Source organism: Corvus brachyrhynchos, unplaced genomic scaffold, assembly GCF_000691975.1.
Source record: "Corvus brachyrhynchos isolate BGI_N302 unplaced genomic scaffold, ASM69197v1 scaffold116, whole genome shotgun sequence".
NCBI classification, from domain to species: domain Eukaryota; kingdom Metazoa; phylum Chordata; class Aves; order Passeriformes; family Corvidae; genus Corvus; species Corvus brachyrhynchos.
Window position 1 is genome coordinate 4,398,088 of NW_008240221.1, and position 16,476 is coordinate 4,414,563.

The window sequence follows — 16,476 nt, forward strand, 5'->3', positions numbered from 1 at the left end:
CCAGCCAGCAGCTCCCTTCCTGATGCCGAAGTCGCTCCAGCGACGCACAGGAGTAACGCAGCTGGACTCGCTCTGACCAGGGGCTCGCCAGAGCTCGTGCCTCGAGCACAAGAACTGCGTTAAGGCTGGGCAGGGAGAAAAGATCTCCAAAGACAGCATCTTGAAATGCTAGGCTACAGTTCTTAGCCAGGCATTTCCACATTACACAGAAAGTGGGAGTTCTGTTCTTAAATACCTTGAGTGAGGTGTTTTCAAGTCATAAAACTTTCTGAGATTCTTCACCACTTGCCTTTTCATGTTTTTGTTCATTGTGCAGAAAAGAACATTTAATTTTTTAGGAAGACAAGGAGTATGTATGTTGTTAATTAACAAATGTATAAAATATTTCATCAGGAAAATAATTTTAACAGGCACTTTGGGTTTCATGTGCTGTTTACTTTTGATAGCTTAGGTGAAAAGTGTTTCTTGAGGGAAAATGTGATCTTCTTACGCCAAGACAAAATGTTTCTCAGCCCAAGTCATTACATTTGTTTCTCCATGACCCTGATCAGAAGAGTAGTGACTAGTTCATAAATTGATGTTTATATCAGCAGCCTGATGAAAGACTAGAGCCCACAGGCTTTAAATAATGAGCATGACACTATTTTTCATAAGTTGTGCTGTTAATATCATGGTCATTTTTGTATGCAACTAATTAAAAGTTGTCATATGGTCTGTCCCCTGCATGTGGAATGACACCTGTTCCAAACAAAGGCCGTGCTGTACTTCACAAACATTTGGGGTTAGATGCTCATTTGGAGTAATCTGTGTTTGATACCTTCACCTCATTATGTCTGTATTTGATAGATTTTTATGGCAGTTAATGGTGGGCTGTGTTTAGATATTTGCATATGACTTAATGTTATGCTATTTACATACAGAGCACAGTACTCAGGAATACAGTCTGCTCTTTGTAGTCTGATAAAATGCCAATGAGCTTGCAGATGTGATGCAATGTACCTGTGATCAGGGATGGCTGAATCAGGGATTGAAAATGAGCTGTCAGGGAAGATGTCATGAAAGCAGGCTCAGCCTACAGTGCCAGCTCATCTAACCTTTGGCTGCAGGGGGAAAAGGGAGGAACATGTTCTCTCTTCTCCCATAGTTTGGTATCTAAAATGACTGCATTAGCACCTGAAAAAATGAGAAATAAAAAGAAATCTGTTTCTGTATTCCTTTTCCTCCATAAATCAAACAGTATTTTGGGAGGATTACAGTCCTACAGATTAAGTGGTTTGACGTAAAATAATTTTGTTGCAAGTTGTGAAGTGAAAAGTGCAGAAAGGAAATTTTTGTTCTTTCTTCTTTACCAAAAATTGTTGTCCTCCTTCTTGGCCGTACAGAGGGGATAATTCAGACACAATGGGCTTGTTTCTGTCCTAAAAGCAGCAGCACAAATCAATAATTCTACCAGGGTCAGGACTAATCTGCATGGGAAGTCAGACTGCTGTAATTATAGCTGTATTGCTTCAGTTATGCCATATAATCTCTTGTGTATCCTTTTATTACAGGATAAAGAGTGACTTTTTTTCAGCTTAGTTTAAACTACCTCTTCTGATGTTAAGAAACATCAACTATGTTGAAAATGGCCATGGTTCATATTGGAAGATAAAGACTCACATGGGGAATTAAGTTGCCAGCATGATGAATTAAATTCACACCTTCCTTTATGGTGGTGTAATTCCCATCTTCTGTGGTTAATGTCAGGTTCAACGCAGTGTTAATCCTTCTTGCAGCCTTTCTAAACTTCTGTTTAGAGCCTGCTGCTAATGAGCTGCCCAAACAGAAAACCTGATTTCTGACATTTTAACACTGCTGCTGCACTGGGGCTGGGCAAAGCCAGAAGTCAGTAATCCTGTCTGTGAGACCTCAAAGCAGTGGAGAGAGTTCACTTAATGTTATTCCCACTTTTACATCCTTGTTTATTTGTGCTTGGTTGAAAAAATGAGATCTTGGCCCCACTGATGCTAATGGCAGAAACTGGAGAGGGTTGGAGTGGGAGAGGGTTTTGCCCAGAGAGCACAGAGCATTTCTCCAGGAGTTATCTTTGTCTGGTTCCCAGCCCTGTGTTCACTGCATCAAGCAATGGTTTTCATCTAAAAGAATGAGTGAATTCTGTAACTCTTCCCCCATGAGACTGGTTAGTTTTATCATCTCCAAGAGGATGCAGCCATATGCACAGAAACTTTCTCATGTCTCTGCATGAAGGTTGAGCTTGGGCTGGTAATAAGGACTGACTTTTAGCCCCGGGGACATTTCTCCTGCTTGTTTGTCATGAGCTGCTACACCTCAGAAACCAGAATGATCCCCCTTCCATTTCTCAATCAGACTGGAAAAAAGATGCAATATTGTCAAATATTACAGTCAGCAGTTTCAGTGCCAGAAGGGTTTTTCTTAAGCAAATTCGCCTTGGCTGGCAGCGTGCTGTGCACCGTGCCATTGGTGGTGACCTGCCCTGGTGGTGACAGAGCCTGCTGTTGGCAGTGCTTGGATATCAGGTAAGTTGATGCCTTTTTATTCTGTTTAAAGGCAAACAAATAAAATGGGTACTCCTTATGTGATCATTAAATACACACATTCCTGGTTTTATTCCATCAAGAAGATTAAATCCTGTGGTTTTGCTTTAGTGAATGTGAACCTTTGAAAACCTAGGTTACAAAGAAGTGCAAAATGTCTTTTAGAGGCACTGAAAACATTGTGAGTAAAGACAGACCAAGAAATAGTTTCTGCCTCACAACTTGATTATATGAAGATTCCACAGCTAAAATCTGAGGTCAGAAATCTCCCTCCTTCATCCTAGGGTTCTGGTAGGTTTAAATTGTTGATAAGATGATGCCCATCACTGGTCAGAAGAGCTGTCTTTGTTACCTGTAATTATTTTTTTAAGGAAAAGTGTATTAAATTATCCGTCACTAAGCCCATTTTGACCAGTGCCTTACATGTGTTAAAAATGTGTTAAAACCTGAATCCTGCTTTCTCCATAAGAAAGTGCACCAAAATGCCCTTCTGCTTGCTTTGGCAAAGGACAACACATGGCACCTCTGCAAGGATGATCCCAGCTTAGGAACAGTGGATCTCAGCTCAGTGGGGTGCTGACATACAAAGTCAGGGTGGGATCAGGCTTGGGTTTAGTCTCTCTCCTGACACAGCTTCTTTCACCTGAAGCTGTAGAAGGTGAGGCAAGCTGAAGCATATTCCTTGCATCACTCCCGAAGAACAGCTCCACGTTTCTATGTGATGGCTACAGAGTCATTTCTCATACAAGAAGACACCATTCCAGCTTGCATCCAGACGAGAATGGTTACAGTGATCAGACTTACCCCTCTTTCTCAGCCTCCAGTGAGCTTAATACTCTGTAACTCTGCAAATAGAACCCAAAGGTCTTGCTGTGCGACAGCTGATCTGTAAACTCAGTATTTTTGGTGCAATATGGGCTCTTTCTTTAGCTACCATTTTTCAGGGACTACCTCAACATTGTGCAACCAGCTCTACAAGTCCCTAGGAGTATGTCCCTTTGTGCTTCAAACTCAGGTGAACTTCTTTGCCCCTGTGTTTACTGGTAACAGCACACGGCAGGGAGGGGGAAGATGCACACCCGAAACATGGATATGCTGCACTCTTCCTGGAGAGAAGGAAGAGCATCACAGCTGATGGAAGTCGATCACCTCAGTGTGTTGCTATGTGAATGGATGATGTACAGGCAGGTACAATAATGTACTTTTCTCTACAGTTTGTGTTCATTCCTTTTCCCCTCCATGCTAGACCTGCTCCCTCAATACTTTGAATTAATTTTACTGACCTGATATGCTTGGCGTGCAGAGGTGATACTGCTGCTCTGAGTCACTCCCGTGGGATGAGGTAATGCTCCTGCTGGCTTCCCCACGCGCTGGGGCGGCGGCTGCTCTGCTCTGTAGGAGTGGTGATCCAGAGAAGGTGCAGCTGAGCATGGGGGCTGTGCCTCCTCCCAGACCTCACCCATGCAGGAGGCTACTACACTTTCCTATTCTCCTTTAAATTGATTAACCCCATTTCTTCAGGCTTTCCTTATGCTTTCTTCTCTGTACATCTTGCAGACAATGCCATAGACTGGCTCTGCTGGTTAATGGGGGCATGGATTAGTAAATCAAGGTTTTCTTCTTGCACTGCATGTGAACATCTCCCCGCTACACCAGTTCCTCCCTGCCCTCTCCCAGGTGTGTCTGTCATTCCCATCTCTCCCCGGGCTACACAGCGGGGGAGGGACCCCAACACCCAGGGTTTAAGCTTCCACCACACACTATGTGCAAGTTTTGGCCAGTGGCAACTGCAGGTATCACATTGTACTGAATGTCTCTTTTCTCTTGGGAGCCAGCCCGCACTGCCTCTGTTTCCTGTGATGAGCACTTGCCTCCTTCTGCCTATGGTTGTATCTTTCTGCATCATTCTGGACTGCTCTGCATCTTTCTGCATCCCTCTGTGTCCCCCTGTACATCTGGGTGGCCAGAGCAAGGTGTCAGGGCAGCGAGCAGGCTCCTGCTCCATCTGCTCCTCCTGTTGGGAAGCAGTCAAATCTGAGGGATCAAGGCTTGCTCCCTCAGATCAAGGGCTGTGTCTGCTCTGTTTGCTCAGAGGCCATTCACACTGTGTGCCCTTATATGTATTTTTAATTATGTTGCTCCTGGCTCAAGTGCCATTTACCTGGAACAGGCAGGTTTTCTTCCAGTGCAGCAGTGTATTTATAGCCCTGCTAGTGCTGGCACAGAGAGGATGCATTTGGGGGCGTGCCCAGGTGGTCAGACAGTCCACCATGGCATTGATTTTTATTTGGTTTTTAAATGTATTTTTTTTATAATATTATGTCATATATTTTAAAACATATATTGATATTCTATATTACTCCCAGCCCTCCTCCCCTCTTGCTGGGAGCCATCCTCCTTGTCAGGATGCAGCCCCAGGATAGGAGTGTGGGACAGGGGTGTCCCTGTCCAGGGACCACAGAACACACCAGGGACCTCATGGCTAATCAGTTCTTATCTGCTCTCCAAAAGCTGACAAAAGCAGGCATGAAGGTGTAACAGGAGCACAAACTTGGCATTACCAGATCCTATTAGTTCTATATGAAAGCAAGTATGTGTTGGTGTCAGATCTAGATTTCATAGATACCAGGGCTTTATCTCTTACTGCACAAATCTGGTGCTGATGGTGGCAGAACTGCAGCCATGAGTTTTCATACAGCTCCCCCAGCACTGATGGCTACAGGAGATGGTGCCCATGCTGTTCTGTGATATGAAAGTAAATGAAAAGAAGGATGTCACTTTTGGCACCTTGGGGGGCTGAATGAGTTTTTCACAATAATAAAATGGTTTAGGTTGGAAAAGACCTTTAAGATCAGATACTGGCACAGCACTGCCAAGTCCACTACTAAATCATGTCCCCAAGTGTCACATCTACACATCTTTTAAATCCCTTCCAGGATGGTGACTCAACCACTTCCCTGGACAGCCTGTTCCAATGCTTGGCCACCCTTTCAATGAAGAAATTTTTACTAATACCCAATCTAAACCTCCTCTGGCACAACTTGAAGCAATTTCCCCTTAAAAAATTTCCCATCGCTGTGAACGGTAATTAATCTTTGTGAGCGCTGCCAACATTGCATCCCTCCTGTTCAGCTGCTGTTTGCCACCACTACTTTCAAAAGAGATCGATATGACACCAATCTGTGAGGATGCATGTTCCCATAGACCTAAGTCTTCCAGCACATAAACAACCCAGGAGTTTTTTGAAGACAGTATATCTTTGAAGAAGGAAGTGTCCTGGGCTCATGGAAGATGCAGTGATGAGGGCATGAGTGGTCTACAAATTACCTGCACATTTCTCATACTATTCAGAAATCACTGCTAGATTTTATCAAATGGCTAAAGAAGCTGAGGCAACACTCACTAGCCTTTAAAACTCTGATTTAGGTGGAGAAATGTACTGGAAAGGCTTTGAAATTCTACATCTAGCTGTATAATAGAAACACCCACATCCAGTGGTACTTGCTTGTCTGAAGTCTTCAGATTTCTTATGCATGCTGTGACATTTCCCCTCCATTTAATGGCATTAATCCTATGCTGAGATTGCCTTGGCTTGTTTCTGGGATGCTCTCCTGCCCGGCCTTTTGCTACAGTTGAGCAAATGAATACTTTGTGGTGTATAAAACTTGCCATTTGGGTATTATTTTTGCAACGTGTTTTTTCTTCAATTCCAGTACCACTTCTCCCTCTCCCTCTCTTTTGTGTGTTACTTTCTGTGTAGCGTGAGCCCATCTGCATTTAGTCGAATGAGTGGGAACTGTGGGCACGCAACAGTACATGATCCCTTCTATTACATAATTAAATTGCCATAATGTATATGACTTAAGAATATGTCTGAACAAGTTGCTGTGAATCATACATTTTTCAGCCTGAAACTGCCCTATTTAGCTTTTGTTAATTATTTCACTGCTCCTACATTTCAAAGTAAAGCTTCCCTTTGCTTCAACTCCAAATGCAAAAGGATGGGAAGACTGAAGCATATTTCCATCTCAGTTATTCTAGTGCAATATGAACATAAGGTAAATTACACCACGTGCAGTTGAGATCAGAATCTGGAACAGTCTCTGTGCCCCATGGTAAGAAGTTTCTGCAGTCCTGACCGACTGAACTATCAGTAACAGCAAGCATGTAGGTGGGTAATTGTAGTTCAATATCTCACATAAATTTTGGGCACAGATTTGCAGGGCAAGTTTTTAAAAACTTAAAAATGTTTAAATTTTGAATCTGTTGTCTTCTCTCCCTACCAGTTGCTACTTGATCAAAATAAAAAAAATACCCGAAACCAAAAACTGTTCTGTCTTTAGTAGGATCCTGCTTTTAAGCAAGATACATCTTATCTTTATCAGAAGCTCTGTCTGATCAGAGAGAGGATCCTGCCAAAAACATGGGAGAGATTTGGCTAGAACTAAATGGAAGAAGTCAGTGGTAAAGGGAAAAAAGTCCAATGTCCGCATATTTACTCTGTGTCAGACTTTGTCTTCACTGGAGTTACTTTAGCTTTCACTATGCGCCTCAGAGCAGAGCTTGATGCTGGAGTGTCCGAGCTTTTGCAGTCTGGTTCGAGTATGCACCGAGTAGACTGGGTAGCTGAATCAGTGTGTCTGGGGAGCAGAAGTGTGAGTGTGAGTCAAAAGTCGCACATACTGGATGTGTCTGGGGAGCAGAAGTGTGAGTGTGAGTGTGAGTCAAAAGTCGCACATACTGGATGAAAGAAATCCACTTGGTTCAGAGAGCCCTGCCACAGTTCCCGCACCGTCTGGGGAGGCAGCAGGGCGGATGGGGTCGTGTGCTTGTCCATCTGGGGACCTGTCCTGCCCTGGCCCCAGCACATTCCCGGGCAGGGCCTCGTATCTGGAGGGTGGCACCAGCCAGTGGATCTCTCGGTGGGATCACCTGCCCTGCGGATCTCAGTGGGGTCTCGCTGCTTCTCCCCACAGAAACAGTATCAACAGGCAACCTGTGTTTCAGACTGGAGTCTGCTTTACTGGGGATTTTGGTGATTCACATTCCTTCCTTTGTTGCTGCCTTGTTTCTTATTTCTGTTTTGTCAAACGCAGCACAGCGGTTGTGTCTCAGGGACATCTTATTACCATACAGAGTTTTATAGCGAATGAATAATTGAACTTCTGCAATGCGTTTTAGAGCCAGGCTTGCAAAATCTCTGGTATAGCGAAGGGTCTGATTGCCGCGCAAAGGAAACGTGAGCAGTCCTGCCCTGCATGGGGCAAGGTAGTGAATGCACATATTCTGGTGAGAATTTCATGTTCTGTGTTTTGCGAGACATACTCGCGGCACTGCTCGCACGGCTCCAGCCTCTTTCTCCACACTCTGTCACAGAGACTGCATGGAATGAATAGCCAATGCCATGCTGTGGCAGCTCGGAAGGGGAGGGGGGCCTTTGTCATGCAGATTAAACCACTTGCATTCCTACAGGCAGAGACATTCTTGGCAGAGTCTAGGATCTTTCTGTAGCTTTTCTTCTTTCGTTAGAAGGTTCACCAATGTTATCCCTATTCCTTGTTAATATAGGTGTCTAGAATGAGCTTGCATTTAATTCAGAGACTACATTAACTGCACAATGGTTCTATTTATAAAGATGTATAGAGAGCACTGTTAGACAGATACAGGTGGGATGACAAAGAATGATACCCTTTGCTTTCAGTGGTTATGATGTTTTCCTCTTGCACTGCATAGGAATCCCAAGGTTTCCCAAGGCACTTGTTGATGTTAAATACCCCTGACTTTCAGACTGTCTTTACTGGGTAATAAAAATAGAAAATGTTCTTACCTGGTGTAGTGAACTTAACTGGTCTGTTTTACACCTGTGTGTAAAATGTTACTGGTGATAAGGCAGGATTATACCCTGAGATAGTTAATGGAAGGAAATCCCTGCTGGAAGGTGGTCAGAATCTGACCCTTCAGGTTGGTGGCACAAGCAAGAGAACAACCCGGGAGTTCTGCCCTTCTTCCCAGTTCCATGATCAGCCCATGTAGCAGCTCTGTTGCTCACTCTTCTGCTGCAATATTGATGGCTTAGACATTTACTCCACGTAACAATGTGCCTTGGAAATTGTAACACAATAAAAATATTGGGGGATTGTCTGAGTTGTTTCTTATGTGCAGCATTTTCAAGCTGTCTGATAAAGTTCTTGATGTAATTTCAATGTACACAAAATCACACAGACCACTATAAGAAAATAATACCACGGACCCTATATGAATGACATTCATATGCATCAGCAAAGCCCACGATACCCTACTTGAACATAAGAATCTGTTACAGGGCTGTCATTGTGGGTGTAAAAACAAAGAAAGTTACTAAAAAACAAAGAAAATGACTAATTCTTATTCTTGGAAAATATTATTGAATTATTTTTATTAATATTTTCTGATAACTTCCAGTGGAAATTATGCAAATGCCTGTCATGGAGTACTCCAGGTGTCCTGGTTCATGAACTTAAAAAACAAAAGTTGCTTTGCTTTGATTCCCAATGCACACTTTTCACCTTGATAGGCTAGAGACCAGATTTCTAGATTTTGCCTAAACCCCTTTTTCTTAGGAAATCCACTAATTTCCATTTCATACTAATCACCCTGAGTTACTCCTCAGTTTAGAGCAAGAAGTACTGATCAAAGAAGTCATGCTTTACTTTTTACAGAGATGAAGAACCACTCAACAATGTCACAGGTTCTTTATTGTAGTGGAAAACACTGTGTAACTTGCTTTAGAGGATGATACTTCTGGATTTATCAAGATCCTTACAGTTTCTGAGCAGTTCAGGAAGGGAATAAATGAAGAGGAACTTCGGAAACTATGAGCTTTAATTTTTTTCCTACTACATCTTTTTCAGGTTTTAAGAGCTTTTAATTGCGTACTGGAAAAGGATTGGAACACAGTGTGCAAGTAAGGGCATTAAAAAATGATGGCATCACTTTAAATGCCACATTCTAAGGTCAGATAGTTACTCTCAAATGGAGCACATGAATTCTGTAGTCTCTAAGCAGCCAGGGACCCCGGTATTAGAAAACCGGTCCACATCATTGTCAGCTCCAAATCTCTGCTCAGAAAACTGAAATGAAAATTATTCTCATTCAGAAGGCATTTGTAGTCAACAGTTTATTCCAGTTAAATGTTTCTTTAATTATTTCAAAGCATATCTTTCTATTTTTATCACTACTGATCAGCCAAAACAAATCAATTTGTGTGTTAAATTAAAGACCTTCTCATTGAATTGAATTAGTTTTTAGCTAGACTCTCATTTCTAACTCCCAATACAGCTAAGACACCTGCCTTGTAGCAGATAATAGTTTCTATTGCTTAATATGCACAGATATCCTGGAATACAAGAGAATAAGGATTTGGAGGGACTTATCTAGTAGGTTCAAGTAACAGCTCTTTTACTGGGTGTTCATGTTGGTTTGGTTTTGTTTCTTGTTTTTTTTTTAATAATGGAAAGAAAAGTAAGCCAAGGGAACACTTTTTTAATATTAAAGGTAGGGGATCTAATCCAAATGTCATGAAATGAAGAGCTTTTTCCTCTGCATTTGGCAATCTTTGGACCAAATGCCAGGCTTGCAAAATGCAGCATTTTGTGACAGCAGTCTCAACCCCACCGCCTGATTTGGGGCTGCAGTTGCTGCCCAGATCAGCAACTCAAAGTGTGCTGCTGACAGTCTCTTTCTGGATGAGAATCATGGTCCTGTTTGCCTTTCCAGGCTGTAGCTGGGAACTGCTGGGTTGGGTTGGGAGACCTCTGGTAAGAGTGGGCATCTTTCCCTGGTTGGACAGGTGCCTGCTGTGTGATGGTGCAGAGGGCTGAGGCAGGCAGGGGAGCCTGCTGGTGCTGCAGGGGTGCCACCATAAGGACATGGGCATCGTTGGCAAGAATCCTCACACAGCAGGTCTGAGAACGAGAAAAGGGACAGTCATGCCATTTTTCACTGTTTTAAGGCATATTCTTTCACACAGATTTTTATTAATGTAATTGCTGACTTGCAACTGACCAGCTAACAGCCGCAAACATGAGTTCTTGCTGCTGAAAGACAGCCCTGGTGACTGAAGCTATTGCTTCTGCTTCAGGGAATGATCAGCAAACCCCTTCCCCATGCAGTGCTGGCAGCCTGCCTCCTCTCTGGCCAGCAGCATCTCTGTCTCAGAGCCTCATCTCTGCCCAGCTTTATTGCACAGGCAGTAGTCTGGAAAGATTGTTAACATTGACTGAATGTGCTGGGATCACTGTGGCCGCTCTGCAGGCTCCGAGGCTTGTCTGCACCATGCTGGGATGTTGAAGTCCTTGCTATGCACTCTGCTGCCCTTTCTAAGGTGAAGCTTGTTACCTGGAAAAGGAAATTTATTAAACCTAAAGCTGATCAAAGCTTCCACTTCCCATACTGTGAAGATTTCTCCTAAGGCACACTCAGTCCATGATGCATTGTCTCCTGCAGACTGCACACTTAAAAGCAAGCAACAGATGCACAGCTTTCACCCAGCTCTGAAGAGCATAACCTAAAAAAGACTTATGAATAGTTGTGAACCAGCACAGAAATGCCAGGTGTGGGTATGACTGGGTCCTGCCTCTACTCAGACACTGGGACTTCTGGTGAAATGCATCCATGAGCAAAGAGTGGTCACCTGCAGGCTGCAAATCTGGAAGTTTCTTGAGGGTGAATGATGGAGTAAATCCCCAGAGAGACCTGTACATTTGGTCTGATCTCTAGACAGAACTCATAAAACATTTATAAATTCTCTGTGCTGCCTTTCTGAAGGGTCGTGGTTTCTTCTACAGCAGTGCAAAGCCCTTCCCTCTGCATCTTGCCCCATCGGTTCCCATGCTCCAGCTGGGGCTGTGGGCTCTTGGCTCTCTTTTAGCATTTCAGTTATTTTATCTGCTCAGTGAGCAAACATAGGGTGTCTGCCTCTCCTTTCTTGTCCAAGCCCATGAAATGTGCATGAGGTTGGAGAGCTGGATGGAGAGGCCGGACAGCCGGTCTGTTAGCAGGGAGCCCTCTAAAACCTACCCTGGAGGAGGTGGCTCTGCCCCACCATGGCCAAGGAAGACAGGACACATGTGAGCCTGCACAGCAATGCTCAAAGGGCTGAATTCCCTTGGTGTTTGTGTTTCAGGATGACTAAGGAAATGCAAGCTGTGATTAAACCTTGTGTTTAAGTGTGTTCAACACTGCAAAATAATGTCCTTGTACAAAACCAAAAGCAAAGACAACCTTTCTTGAGACTCTCTAGTTGTAATTATCTTTGGAACAGCAGAAAGGGAAGAAAAATCATATTGTTCTTTCCATTAATGGATGTCCTCCATTGAAGGACATTATCACAACTGAGATTTGGCAGTGGAGGTGAGCTGAAGCTGGAAGCTGGAAGATGCTCAGGTGGTGTAAAATGGCTTCAGTTTAGTGGAAATCAGTGGATTTTCATTGCTTTACCCTTTAAGATCTGATTCATAAGCCCTGACACCTTGTGTCCTGTTTCTGACTGCTAAAATCACTTTTTCTCTTAAATAACACTTTTAGGGTGTTGTAAAAGAACTTTCACTAAATTTAACAAAGAGAAAATTAAAACCTTGTGAAGTAACAGTTTTAATGCTCTGGCTAGGATTTTAAATAAAAACCCAGCTGGATCACAAAACCAGACCTTTCTTACATGAAAAACCCCCATCACTTTTGTTTTTAGAAGTAATTATGTGGCACAAATTCTTCTCATTTGCCAGTATCTCAAAGTCAGCCCTGAGATAAAGGCTTACCTAATGTACTGGGTTTTTTCCCAGACCATGTCTGTCACATCCCATCAGCATCCTGAAATGCTTCCCGGCCCCTTCCCTGCCCGGTTCAGCTGTGGTCGGTGGCTGAGAGGAGAGGAGGTGGGAGCTCTCCAAGCCTGGCAGTGCTGTGCCTTGCTTCCTGCTGGCCCCTTGCCCCACAGCCATGACATCTCCCTTGGTCTTGTCATCCTGGAGTCTGAGTTCCTGTAGGTTATATCCCTTCTGCCTTGTGTTTGGTTGATGTTTGTGTTTTTAACTCAGTATCTCAGGTGAGGCTGAACTGGCTGTGACAGCCCTCAGTGCTGCCGGTGTGGTGGGTGGAAAATCCCGTCACACAGAGCAGGCCATCCGTGTCTCCACCCCAAGCACAGCTCTGCTGCCAGCTTGCTTGTGTCACCACCTTGCCCCCAGATGATCCTCACCTTCAGCAAAAGTTGGCTGAGTATGAAGCTGTGCCAGACCATCACTTCAAAATGCTCATGGCAGCACTTTGAAGAAATTTAAGAGAAAGAGATGAACAGATTTCATAGCCCATTTTTTTCCAAGAGTGTAATAAGCAAAGCTAGATATTAGGGTCTCAGCATACCTCACACAGTTTGGAGATAATGAAATAACACAAATAATATTTCCACAAGTGCAGATATCCACTCTTGGACCAGCTGACTCCCAGAGGTCCCTTCCAACATCCACCCTTCTGTGAACCTGTGCTGGGAGTCTGGTGCTGTTGGTAGCAGGGATGCAATCACCACCTCCAGGTACCATGTGCTCACAGAGGGCTTGACCTTCCATCAGAGTCAACACTGTGGCTGTGCTGAGGAGGGGCACAGCCTCTGCAGCACATCTTGCACAGAGACTTTTATTTCCTGTTCCCCTGCCCCTGGCTGGAGATGTGTGGGACTGCTTTTCCCTCCCAGTGTACCGATGATGTCATTGCAAGCACCATGACATCATCTTTCAGGAAGAGAAAGAGGAGCAGGTCTTGCTCTTGCCATACCTGCTCAAGTGGGCTTGCTGCTGGAGTGTCTTGGGAGCTGATGCAGAGTGAAACTGTCAGCAGCCCTTATAAAAATTCTATACCGCAAAGATCAAAAAGGAATTAAACCCATCAGTGGATGAAATTGTAAGGTTGGAGTAAACTGAATTTGAACACTATCAGATTTGGTTCAATGGTATTTTTAATTGAAGACTAAGTAAATAAATAAATAACATGATTTCATGCAATTTTTGGCCAATAGTAAAAAAAATCTTGGTTCTTGGCCATGGAAAACCATCTGTCTTATACCCAGCAGGGGTTGGCACCTAAGTGATCTTTTTCTTTTTTTTTCACTCTCGTTCTGCTTGTAGTATGGGTTATTCCTTACCCTGGATTTCCTCTCTCTCTGCCTCCTGAGAGGCTGAACCAGTCACATATGTCAGGTTTCAGCAGGCAGCAGGCTGCCTGCCCAGATACCAGATTTAATGAAAATTCTGGTTTTTCCCATCCAAGCAAACCAGTTATCATCCCCTATCTGTGCAGGAAAGGCGTGATAGTGTCTCAGGCCGAGAGTTGTCTCATCAGTGACAGACCCCTGGCAAAGGGCTGTCAGGGATAGCGGTGTGTTTGTGAGTGTCCTGCCCTGCCTGGATCCGGAGGATTTACTGTGCTTGCTGTCATCTTTATGAATGTTCCCTTCATTTCTATTTCCTACCTCAGTATACTATCCTGTCACACAAAATGATACAAGCTATTAGTACCACAACTGAACTGTAAATGATGCATATATATATATATATTTAGGTGTACAATTAGAAACACCATAACCCTCAAATTTCTTTTTTTTTTAAATTTTTATTTTTCTGTTTTTTCTCTTCTCTCATCCTTAATGAAAGGGTTTCTTTCTCAGGAATTTAAGAGGTGAGGTTCAAAATTTGTAGTATTTAGTTGATTGATTTTAGTATGCCATTACTATTATTCCTCTACCTTTGTCTTTTAAGATAGAAGACCAAGAGTTGCTTTAATAAAGGAGATGTCCTTGGCACCAAGATAGCCTTTACCACAAGAGACACAGTACAGCCATAATCTTGTCCAGTCATAATCCAGTCCAGCCATAGCAAAACTCAGCCAGCTGCCTCATAAAATTGCAGGTCAGAGGTCAGAAAGACTCACAAGAAATAAATTAAGGATACAAGAAGAGGGAGGTAGAAGAAAAGAAGGAAAGTAAGTAATAAAATTTTGCAAAGTTCAAGAATGTTTTCTTCTTTCTACCAGGCCCTTAAGTGGGGCAAGGATGCTGTGGTATCAGCGGGAAGGACCTCTGGAGAGCAATGGGTCCAAGCCCTGCATGGTCAGGATGACCCACAGCAGGTCACATAGGACTGTGTCCACTTGGGTTCTGAGTATCTCTAAGGGTGGAGACTTCAAAACCTGTTCCAGTGATCATCCACCCTTACGGTAAGAGGAGTCTTTTTATTATGTTTAAACATAATTTCCTGTATTTCAGTCTGTGCCCAGTGCCTCTGGTCCCATCCCTGGGTGCCATGGAGAAGAGCCTGGCTGTGTGCTCTTTGCTCCCTCCCCATCAGGTTGTTAAAGGCATTGATAAGATCCTGCTGAGCCCTCTCTTCTCCAGGCTGAACAGTCCTGCCTCAGCCTCTGCTCACATAATGAATGTTCCAGTCCTTTCATCACCATTGTGGCCCTCACTGGATTTGCTGCAATGTGTCCACATCCTCCCTGTAGTGGGGAGATTCTCAGCTTCCAGGTTCTGTAACAGCAGCATGGGTTATGCGTCAATTTCTCTATGTGCTGTCAAATAATAAAATAGCCATTGCTCAGCAGAGAAATTTTTGAAAGAAATTAGTTCATAGGCAAGGCCATTTTAGGCTTAAATTTAACTTTTGTGTGGGAGTGACTCTAAAGGTGTCTGTGTAATGGCTGCACTGGGATACACATCTTCACACAGATACTTCATGGATTTGTTGAATGTACCTCTGTACATGAATAACCAAAGCACTAATAATGTGTGCAAAGGAATGGAGGCCATTTGGAAACCTGTGTAATTTTGATGGAGCATAGAATGGATAATATTTTTTCTCTGGCCATGTGCTCTACCAGACTAGTCCATTTTAGTCATTCTTGAATAGACTTTGATCTTTTACAAATGTACTTGATATTCAAATTATTTTGCCAGTGGTTAAGTAAATACATTTCATCTTAGAATTAGCTTATGTTCCCAAGATAATCCATTGTTCATGCTGCAGGAAAAGTCACCCAGCTCATACAATGTGATTTTTGTTTTCTGTGCATTTGACTGCCAGTTCTTTCATGCATTTCAGTTTGGCGAGGCACACATTTCCTGAAAGCCGTATGATTAATGTCTGTCTCCAGAAGTATTTATGATGCTTTTCTTATGGATGCATTAGCAAAAAGTTAGTTAGTAGAAACATTAGTTGAAAGTGAACAAGGTCCTTAGTGTGCCATCTAAGCATCAAAAGGTGTAAAAGGGATATGATCCAAGCAATATATACCTGTCAAGGCTGTAAGAGCTCTCTTTTATTGCAAAACAAAATTTCAGTGACTGTGGTGATTCTCAACTGAGACCTACCAGAGCAGTCCCAGAGCTCTCTCACAGCTGTGTTGTCTGTTGAACAGCACCACAGCTCTTGCATCTGGCTCACCAACATGGTCAAAAGTCAGTCTTGTTGGTGTCCAATTGTAACAACACAGATATAGTGACATCCAAGTTTATTCCAATATTTTTTTCCAATACAAAAGGTAGACATGTTTGTATCTAGTAAGGCTATTAAGACTTAAAGACTAGCCTCGGGGCATTTATGATCATACATGTGCAAAGAAGGTTTATTCCTGAAGAAAATCACTGTTACAATACAAAAGAGTGGCACTAAAATGTAGTTATCTCCAAAAGAAAAAAGATCGTGCTTCTCCATTGCCAAGGCTGGGAAGGAGGAACGACTTCATTATATGACCTTATTATATGATTATATGGATCAGCAATCCAATGTCTTTGTGGGCAAAGGTGTCTCTTCTGTGGAAATGTGTAAATGTCTCTTTTTCCACTTTTGTAATAGAAAGAAGTATTGAACTGACCTGAGTTTTCCTCTTCTTTAAA